Source organism: Sapajus apella, unplaced genomic scaffold (genome assembly GCF_009761245.1).
Source record: "Sapajus apella isolate SASKATOON/1434 unplaced genomic scaffold, GSC_monkey_1.0 scaffold70, whole genome shotgun sequence".
In the NCBI taxonomy this organism is placed as follows: Eukaryota; Metazoa; Chordata; class Mammalia; order Primates; family Cebidae; genus Sapajus; species Sapajus apella.
Window position 1 is genome coordinate 9,100,048 of NW_022437010.1, and position 8,287 is coordinate 9,108,334.

Here is an 8,287-nt window from a genome sequence, read left to right on the forward strand (position 1 = left end):
TTACTGTCCCTAGGCCCTTTGCCAGCCACTTTTAAAAGCTCACCTCCATTGGCTAAGGATGCTGTTCTTTACTGCGCTATTGGAGATGCTCTTGCTGTTCTTTGGGTACTATTGCGTTGTACCTCTTTGGAGTAATTATTTGTGGCTGAATGGCCTCACAAGTCTTACTCCTTTTAACTTAACTGAAAGCCTCAGTGTTCTTAGCAGCCTAATCCTGACAAATGCAACCATTCCAGGAACTTCCTTTGTATTTACATGTATGCAATCCCTGTTGATTGTATAAGTGATTTACATATCTTTGGTTTTGAGATTATAAACTGCTTTAAGGTAGAAATCTCATTTTCAGCCTATTACCTCCCACATGCCTTCATCTAGTGGTGTTTCAAAAGTGTTGACTTACTTTTTCCATTAGCAGAACACATCTTCACTGCATGTCTGCAGTGTGCAAGGCTTGTTTTGATGCTGCTACAGATATAAAGATGTGAAGGTTGTCGTAGTCCATTTGTGTTCTTATAAAGGAATACCTGAGGCTGGGTAATTTATAAAGAAAAGAGGTTTATTTGGCTCATGGTTCTGAATGCTGTACAAGAAGCATGGCACCAGCATCTGCTTTGGCTGAAAGCTTTAGGCTGCTTCTACTTACGGAGCTGGTGTATGCAGAGATTACATGGTAATAGAGGAAGCAAGAGGTGGGATGGGGGGTGGGATGCCAGGCTTTTTTTAACCAACAGCTCTGGCAGGAACTAATGGAGTGAGGAGTCACTCATTACTGTGAGGGTGACACCAAGCCTTCATGAGGGATCTGCTTCCATGACCCAAACACCTTGTGTTAGTCCCCAACTTCAACATTGGGGATTAAATTTCAGCATGAGATTTGGAGGGGTCAGACATCCAAACTGTAGCATTTCACCCCTGACCCCTAGATCTCATCCTTCTCATGCAAAATAGAGTCATCTTTCTCACATGCAAAATACAATTCCAGTAGCTCCTAAAATTCTTGTTCCAGCACCAACTTAAAAGTTCAAAGTCTTATCTGAAACTCAAAGCAAGTTCCTTCTAGCTATGAGGCTATAAAACGAAAAACAAATATTTTTTTCCAGGATACAATGGTTGTACAGTTACTGGGTAGACATTCCCATTCCAAAAGGGAGAATAAGCCAAAGGAAAGAGGTAACAGGCCCCATGCAAGTAGGGCAGACATAAGATTTTAAAGTTCCAGAATAATCTCCTTTGACTCGGTGTCCTGCATCCTTGGGCACACTGGTTTGAGGGGTGGGCTCCCAAGGTCTTGGCCAGCCCCATTCTCATGGCTTTGCTGGATGCAGCCCATGTTGCTGCTCTTATGGGTTGGAGTCTAATGTCTGTGGCTTTTCCTGCTAGGTTTCATGATGCCGGTGGCTCTGATATTCTGAGATTTGGAGCAATGCCCCATTGGGGACTGTCTGTAGGGGATCTAGCCCCACATATTTTGTGGGCATTGCATTAATAGAGTCATCTCTCTGAAGGGCTTCTGCCTGGACATTTACGCTTTCCAATTTCAATCCCCTGAAATTCTAGGTGGACACTGCCAAGCTTGCACCATTCTTGTATTCTGGGCTCCTGCAGACTCAACACCATGTGGAAACCACCAGGGCTTACAACTTGTACCCTCTGTTGCAGCAGCCCAAGCAGCATCTGGGGCTGTTTCAGCTTCTGTGACTGCAGCAACCAGGACTTTGGAGCAGCATTCAGGACGTTCCAGGGTTCCTTGAGGTGTTCCATGTCAGCTATGCCCTGGGCCTGTCTCCCCAAACCATTCTGTCCTCCTAGGTCTCTGGGCCTCTGCTGGGAGAGGCAGCCTCATAGAGTCTGAGATGCCTTCAGGCCTTTCCCCATTGTTCTATTAGCACCTGGCTCCCTTTTGTCAGTGCTAATCTCTTTAGCAAGTGGTTGTTCCCCAGCACCGTTGGATTTCTTTCCTGAAAAATGCTCTTTCCTTTACTACTAAGTGGCCAGGCTGCAGATTTAAAAAATTTTTCTGATCTGTTTCTCATTTCGCTACAAGTTCTATAAGTAATGCACTTTAAACAGCAAATGCAACAGACTAAATTCTCACCTTCCTACATTGATACTCTAGTGGTGTGATGATGGTGATAATTATTATGGTAGATTAAAATAATTAACAAGTATTGAGCGTTTAGTTTGTGCCAGGTACTCTTCAAAGTGTGTTACATTTTGTTCAAAGTATATTTGTTGAAGCAACAGAGTGCTCCTATGAGGCGGTTTTCTTTTTCTTTTTCCTGTTTTTTTTTTGAGACAGTCTTACGCTGTCGTCCAGTGGCACGATCTTGGTTCACTGCAACCTCTACCTTGCAGGTTCAAGTGATTCTCATGCCTTAGCCTCCCGAGAAGCTGGGATCACAGGTGTTTAAATTACTGCTTAGCTCTTTCTGAGCTGCACTGGCTTTGGTAAGTCACTTATCTTTTCTGCCAGGTTGGAATAGTAATTCTTACCAAATAGGAAATAAGTCTGTACATAGTAGTAGCCTTTGCCTCATTACTGGAATGGACCTTCCCTCCACAGTGTTAAAAGAATAGTAAAAGATTTCTTGACTTTTAGGAAAGGAAGTTGAATGTGGGAGGTATCACTGTTTAGCCTTGCTTTGCATGGGGAATCTGTTATCTAGGAGCAGAAAGTTCTGTAGTATTTGGAATCAACCGCAGCCTGTAAAGTTCTGGGAGGCCAACAAATTTGATGTCCCGTGAGTCTTTCCAGACTGTGCAAAGCAGATTTGGGAGCTGGTCTTATCTTCTCATATAAGAGGATTGTAGGCGTGACTTCCACTCTAAATCTTCCTTGCTGAGATTTGCAGTCCTGGGATAAAACGTTTGGCATTATTGGAGGTGAGAGAGATGTCTTGAGTACTGTCCTGCGTAATCAAAGACTGTTACATGTGATTAATTGAAAGAACTCTGGACTGAGAATCAGAGGTTAGGTTTTGATGCCAATTAATTGTATAGCCTTAATTTGTCAAGCGAAATGGTCACCTGGTTTTCCCTAAGGTCTGCTTCTGGTCTACAGTAGTGTGATGTTTGGATTGCATGCTGACCTATGATTGATTATGCTTACATAAAGAAATTATACAACTATCTTTATATTTAAGCAGTGCAGTGATTCGATTTCAGTTTTAGACATAAAGCCAATAGGATTTCTCTTTTTTTTTTTGAGACAGAGTTTCACTTTGTCACCCAGGCTGGAGTGCAGTGGTGCGATCTCACCCACTGCAACCTCTGTTTCCTGGGTTCAAGTTGATTCTTGTGCCTCAGCCTCCTGAGTAGCTGGGATTACAAGCATGCGTCACCATGCCCAGCTAATTTTTGTATTTTTAGTAGAGATGAGGCTTTGCCATGTTGACCAGGCTGTTCTTGGCCTCAAGTGATCTGCCCACCGTAGCCTCCCAAAGTGCGGGGATTACAGGCATGAGCCACTGTACCTGGCCAGAATAATTTTTTTTTTAAATGAAACCAATGAACTCTTAACTTTACTGAATTTTAAATTAAGTGTGTAAACTAAGAAGAAATTCATATGAGTTGTATGTTGGCAGAATTTGTAAGGGTAGAGTGAAAAATCTGAGCTGTCCATCTTTGTAGGACATACCAAATGAATGAAGTGATGTTTTGGTGAGGAACAATTTTTTTTTAACTGGTACATAATTGTACATATTTATGGGGTATGTGTAATATTTTGGTACATGCATATAATGTGTAATGAACAAAGCAGAGAAATTAGGATAGAGGAAAGATTTTTAAATTCTTGGGTAGAAAAATGGAGTTAATTATGCCCACATCACAAATTGATGTGTGGATTAGAAATGATGAGTATATTATAATAAGGCCTATCATTATTCCTGGCATATATTGTTTATGAAGTGATATTATTATTTATTATGTTTAAGTTCTCACAATGGGAAGGAATGAGAGAAGGATGGAGAATGCTTGGGAATGCAGTTAGGGGTATGTAGGATGAATGCAAGTACTAAAAGGATGGAAGCAGAAACACTGGCTCCTGTAATAAAAGGATGTGAGATCAAGGATGCAAACACATTTTGGAGACAGGTTGGATGGTATCACTATGGCCAGAAATGCAATCACTGGGAAGGAAAATCAGTTTCCTGGGGGAAGATAGTGAATTATTTTGTTTCTCTGGAGTTTCAAGTACAGTGGTGCAATCATAGCTCATTATAGCCTTGAACTCCTGGGCTCAGGTGATTCTCCTGCCTCAGTCTCCCTGGTAGCTGGGCCTGGAGGTTTTTGCCACCATGCCTGGCTAATTTTTTTTTTTTCTTGTAGAGACAGGATCTCACCAGCTGACTGGGCTAGTCTTGAACTCCTGGCCTCAAGCGATCCTCTGGCCTTGGCCTCCCAAGTGCTGATAATACAGGTGTGAGCCAATTCACCTGGCCTCTGTCTTAAAATGACTTGGACTACAGAGGTGACTGCTGTAGAGTGGGCAAGTCCTAAAGGTGGCCATACTGCTGTGTTGTACCCTTAGCCAGTCTTCGTCCCTGTCCCCCAGAACTTTCTGTAGTTCTCATTTATAAGGCATGAAAACTAGCACTTTCCCTTTAGTTTCATGATTGCCATTAACCAAGCTATTCCTAGTATGCTTCAGTTTTCTTCTTTTTTTCTCCCTTATTTATTTGTCAATTATTTGCATTTCCTCTTGCCAAAACCTTGTTAAAGATACTTCCAGGCTAGGTGTGGTGGCTCATGCCTGTAATCCCAGCACTTTGGGAGACCAAGGTGGGTAGTCTCAAACTCCTGAGGTCATGAGGAGTTCGAGACCACCCTGGTCAACATGGAGAAACCCCATCTCTACTAAAAATACAAAATTAGCCGGGCATGGTGGTGGGTGCCTGTAATCTCAGGTACTTGGGAGGCTGAGGCAGGAGAATTGCTTGAACCTGGGTGACAGAGGTTGCAGTGAGCTGAGATTGCACCATTGTGCTACAGCCTGGGCGACAGAGCAAGACTTTGTCCTTTTTTTTTTTTTTTTCAGTAGAAACATTGAAGTTTATTGGCGGTCACAATGCTTACACTGTATGCAGCAAACACCCTTACAAGTCTATCCGCAACCTGATCACACAAGAAAGGATTCATCACACAGTCGCCAGAGGAGAAGGGAAAAAAATTAACAGGACACATTTGGCATTCTGTTTGTCATATACCAGGTTTATCCTTAGTTTAACTGCAAGAGATAGAACCTTCCCCAGGTCACAATCATTCTGTCCAATCCAGCCAAGGTTCCTTCCACATGTGAAGATGGACCATGGCAAAATACAACTGATTGTGTGGAAATATGTATCACATATGTTGCAGCCTGTAATTTTTCAGTGGTTTGCCGCTGTGACTATCCGGCAAGCCCCAGATGGCATTATATTAATTGGATTAGATTATTTTGCTCACCTATGTAATACTGTAACTTCTTACAACCTAGTATTTTCAGTATCATTAACCAAAATTTCACACTCATAGTTCCTAAAGAGAATGTTATTTAATCATTAAACTCTGAACTGGTTCATTTAAATTATCTACCCTTAATTATACGGGTGGTCAACCCTATGCATTTTTTCTATTTCTTGATTATTTAAATTAATTTCCTGTCATTTTGAATCATTTATCACCTGCGATGCATGACTCTTATTAATTTTGTTATGTTACTGTTTTAACCAAAGCTGACTGTAAGGATAAAACACTTAAATTGTTGCTGAGTACCGTATATCCTCAATATGCATGTCTGCCCATCACATCAACTGTTCAGTCAACAAGACGTTTGGTAATTTTTTTTTTTTTTTTTTTTTTTTGAGACAGAGTCTTGTTTTGTCACCAGGCGCCAGGCTGGAGTGCAGTGGTGCGATCTCAGCTCACTGCAGCCTCCGATTCCAAGTTCAGCCTCCTGAGTAGCTGGGATTACAGGTGCAAACTGCCATGCCCAGCTAATTCCCAAAGTGCTGGGATTACAGGCATGAGCCACTGTGCCCGGCTGGCAATTTTTTTTTTAAAAGGTTGGTTACCGTTGTTTTTTTTTTGATTTGTTTTTCACATGGAGATCTTTCTATGACCTAGTTAAGTTACTGCAATTCAGAATTAATTCACGTTACATAAAGAATTACTTCTTTTAAGCAAATGCTGAAACTACCAAACCAGTGGATGAAGACCGCTGAGAACTTTGACAATCTTTTGAAAATATTTTGCAAATATGTGTTTAGACAATAAGATGGACTCGAATTTGACAAAATGATTTATTTAAATTTTTTATAAGTATTTTCTTTGTTACTTTCAAATTCATTGCATGTGTTTTTAATTTACATGAAAACATGAGTTAGGAGAAATTACAAGTTGAATGATAAAATACCTGTAAATAGTAATTCCAGATTGTGTAGGGGAAACAAATCTATGTTGTTTTGAAAGCATACTTTGTATAAGTTATGGGCAGAGGCACAGGCATCCTCAGCAGCTGATTTAGGAGATGATGGTAAAGCTAGCTAACTACGAATTAAATATTGACATATCCAGTCCACCTAGTCCAGTAATAATACAAGCAAATCTTGTATTTCAGGAACAAATCAAGGTTGTCTTAATTTTTTGGCTTGTATGCAATGAGGTGAAACTTGATAACATGGTTTTAAATTAAGGAGGAGAGTCGTGGATGTGTGTTTTGATGTGTTTACCTTATAATTTTGCCTCTAGCCATATGCTATGTTTGCAAAATGTGGTATCTGTTAGTTTTCATTGTCTATATCTTCTTTGTTGACTATATCTGGGTAATTTTGTGTTACCCAAAAAATAAGGAAGCATAATGTGAGACACACAAGAAAAGAAAATCAATGTTGTGAGCTTAAAGTACAATTTCAAAGGTCATTACCAACGCATTTTTTTATACTTTAAAAACATTATGCTACATATTGCCATCTTCATATTTTGCTACTCTTATACAATGAAATCAGTGAAAATGTTCAGCCACTGAATTGCCATTGTTATATCTAAAAAGTTTCTAAGATGACAGTTGTCACTGTTTTCTCCGTGTTGACATTTGAAAGAAGATACTGGAAGGTCCTAGAATCTCTCTAGCCAGATTGCTCAGTTTTTCCTTGGTAATCAAACAGCAGTTGTATTAAAGGAAAGTAAAGCTAAGACCTAAATCAGAATCATAGTTGCCTGCATATATGGTAACAATGTTGTGTGCATTTGCGTTCTCAGTGATGAGTAAGAGGATGAGGAGAAATTATTTGACCGACATTTTTTTAGGAGAAGATACTAAGATACTGGATGTTTATTCTGTCTTAGTCTGATTGGAGGAATAAGAAAGAAGAAGAGGATGAACTTTGGCTTTTTCAGTGTTTTTTCCCCTAAAGGGTGATACTGCTGATGTTTCTATCAATTTTACACATAATATGTGGCTATGAAACCATATATCTCACTTAAGTAACTAAAAATCATTGTTTATTATTTAAAGCCAACAAAACAGTATAACAGTTTTAAGTTCAATAATGTTAAGTATTGTATAGAAATATATTGGAGGCAAAGTTCAGTTGATGACAGTTGTGTATATGTTACTGATGCTGTAAATTATTTTTAATAAAGAAAATTGTATTATCAAAAAAAAAAAAACTTTGTCTCAAAAAAAAAAAAAGTCAAATTTACAATTTGTCATGCTTTTCTTCCTTTCTTTAGGAATTTTGGGAATCCCACATTTCCAGAAGTAAGGTGCTCAGTTGCACTAACCATTCCTATATAAGCTTAATATATAGGAAATGAATGAGTAAAACATGTCTGAAAGATAATTCTATAGAAAGCTAATTATCAGTAATGTTCTTGGCTGTGGGACACCAGTGTGTCAAACCTAGTCTTTGGCAAGCCAGTAAGCAATTTTTCTGCCAAAATCTTGTGACTTGCCATAAGTAGTAACTTAATTGTTTATATAAATTTAGTCATTGAAATGACTCAGCTTTCCAGGATATTAGTTTAGCATTCACTTATGTAGAGCTGAGTTACATACAATTGAGGTTAGATAATTTTATATGCAGTGACATTGTTTGCTGAAGGGTATTTACCTCATTTGTTTCAGACCGTTCATACCATGCCTTTTAAACAATTTACCACATGTGATTTTAGGGGAATCCTTTCTCAGATCTTCATACTAAGTTCACTAAGTTCTTTTAAGTGTAAGAATGAAAAAAATAAAGGTATTTAGGGATTTATAGAAAGTATTTCTTTATACCAACTAATTATACCTGGGAAAATGAAC

The 8,287-nt window shown here is 39.2% G+C and overlaps 1 protein-coding gene and 1 long non-coding RNA gene across 3 annotated transcripts in view; both read left to right on the forward strand.

The window, feature by feature from the left end:
* The window catches only part of GMDS (GDP-mannose 4,6-dehydratase), a 636,169-nt gene that overhangs the window by 3,253 nt on the left and 624,629 nt on the right, over positions 1 to 8,287 (forward strand). The window lies entirely within an intron of this gene.
* LOC116531382 overlaps positions 1,919 to 8,287 on the forward strand; it is a 17,659-nt gene continuing 11,290 nt past the window's right edge. The window contains exon 1 of the long non-coding RNA XR_004260398.1: positions 1,919 to 1,928. This is a non-coding gene — a long non-coding RNA (uncharacterized LOC116531382). The remainder of the gene's footprint in view (positions 1,929 to 8,287) is intronic.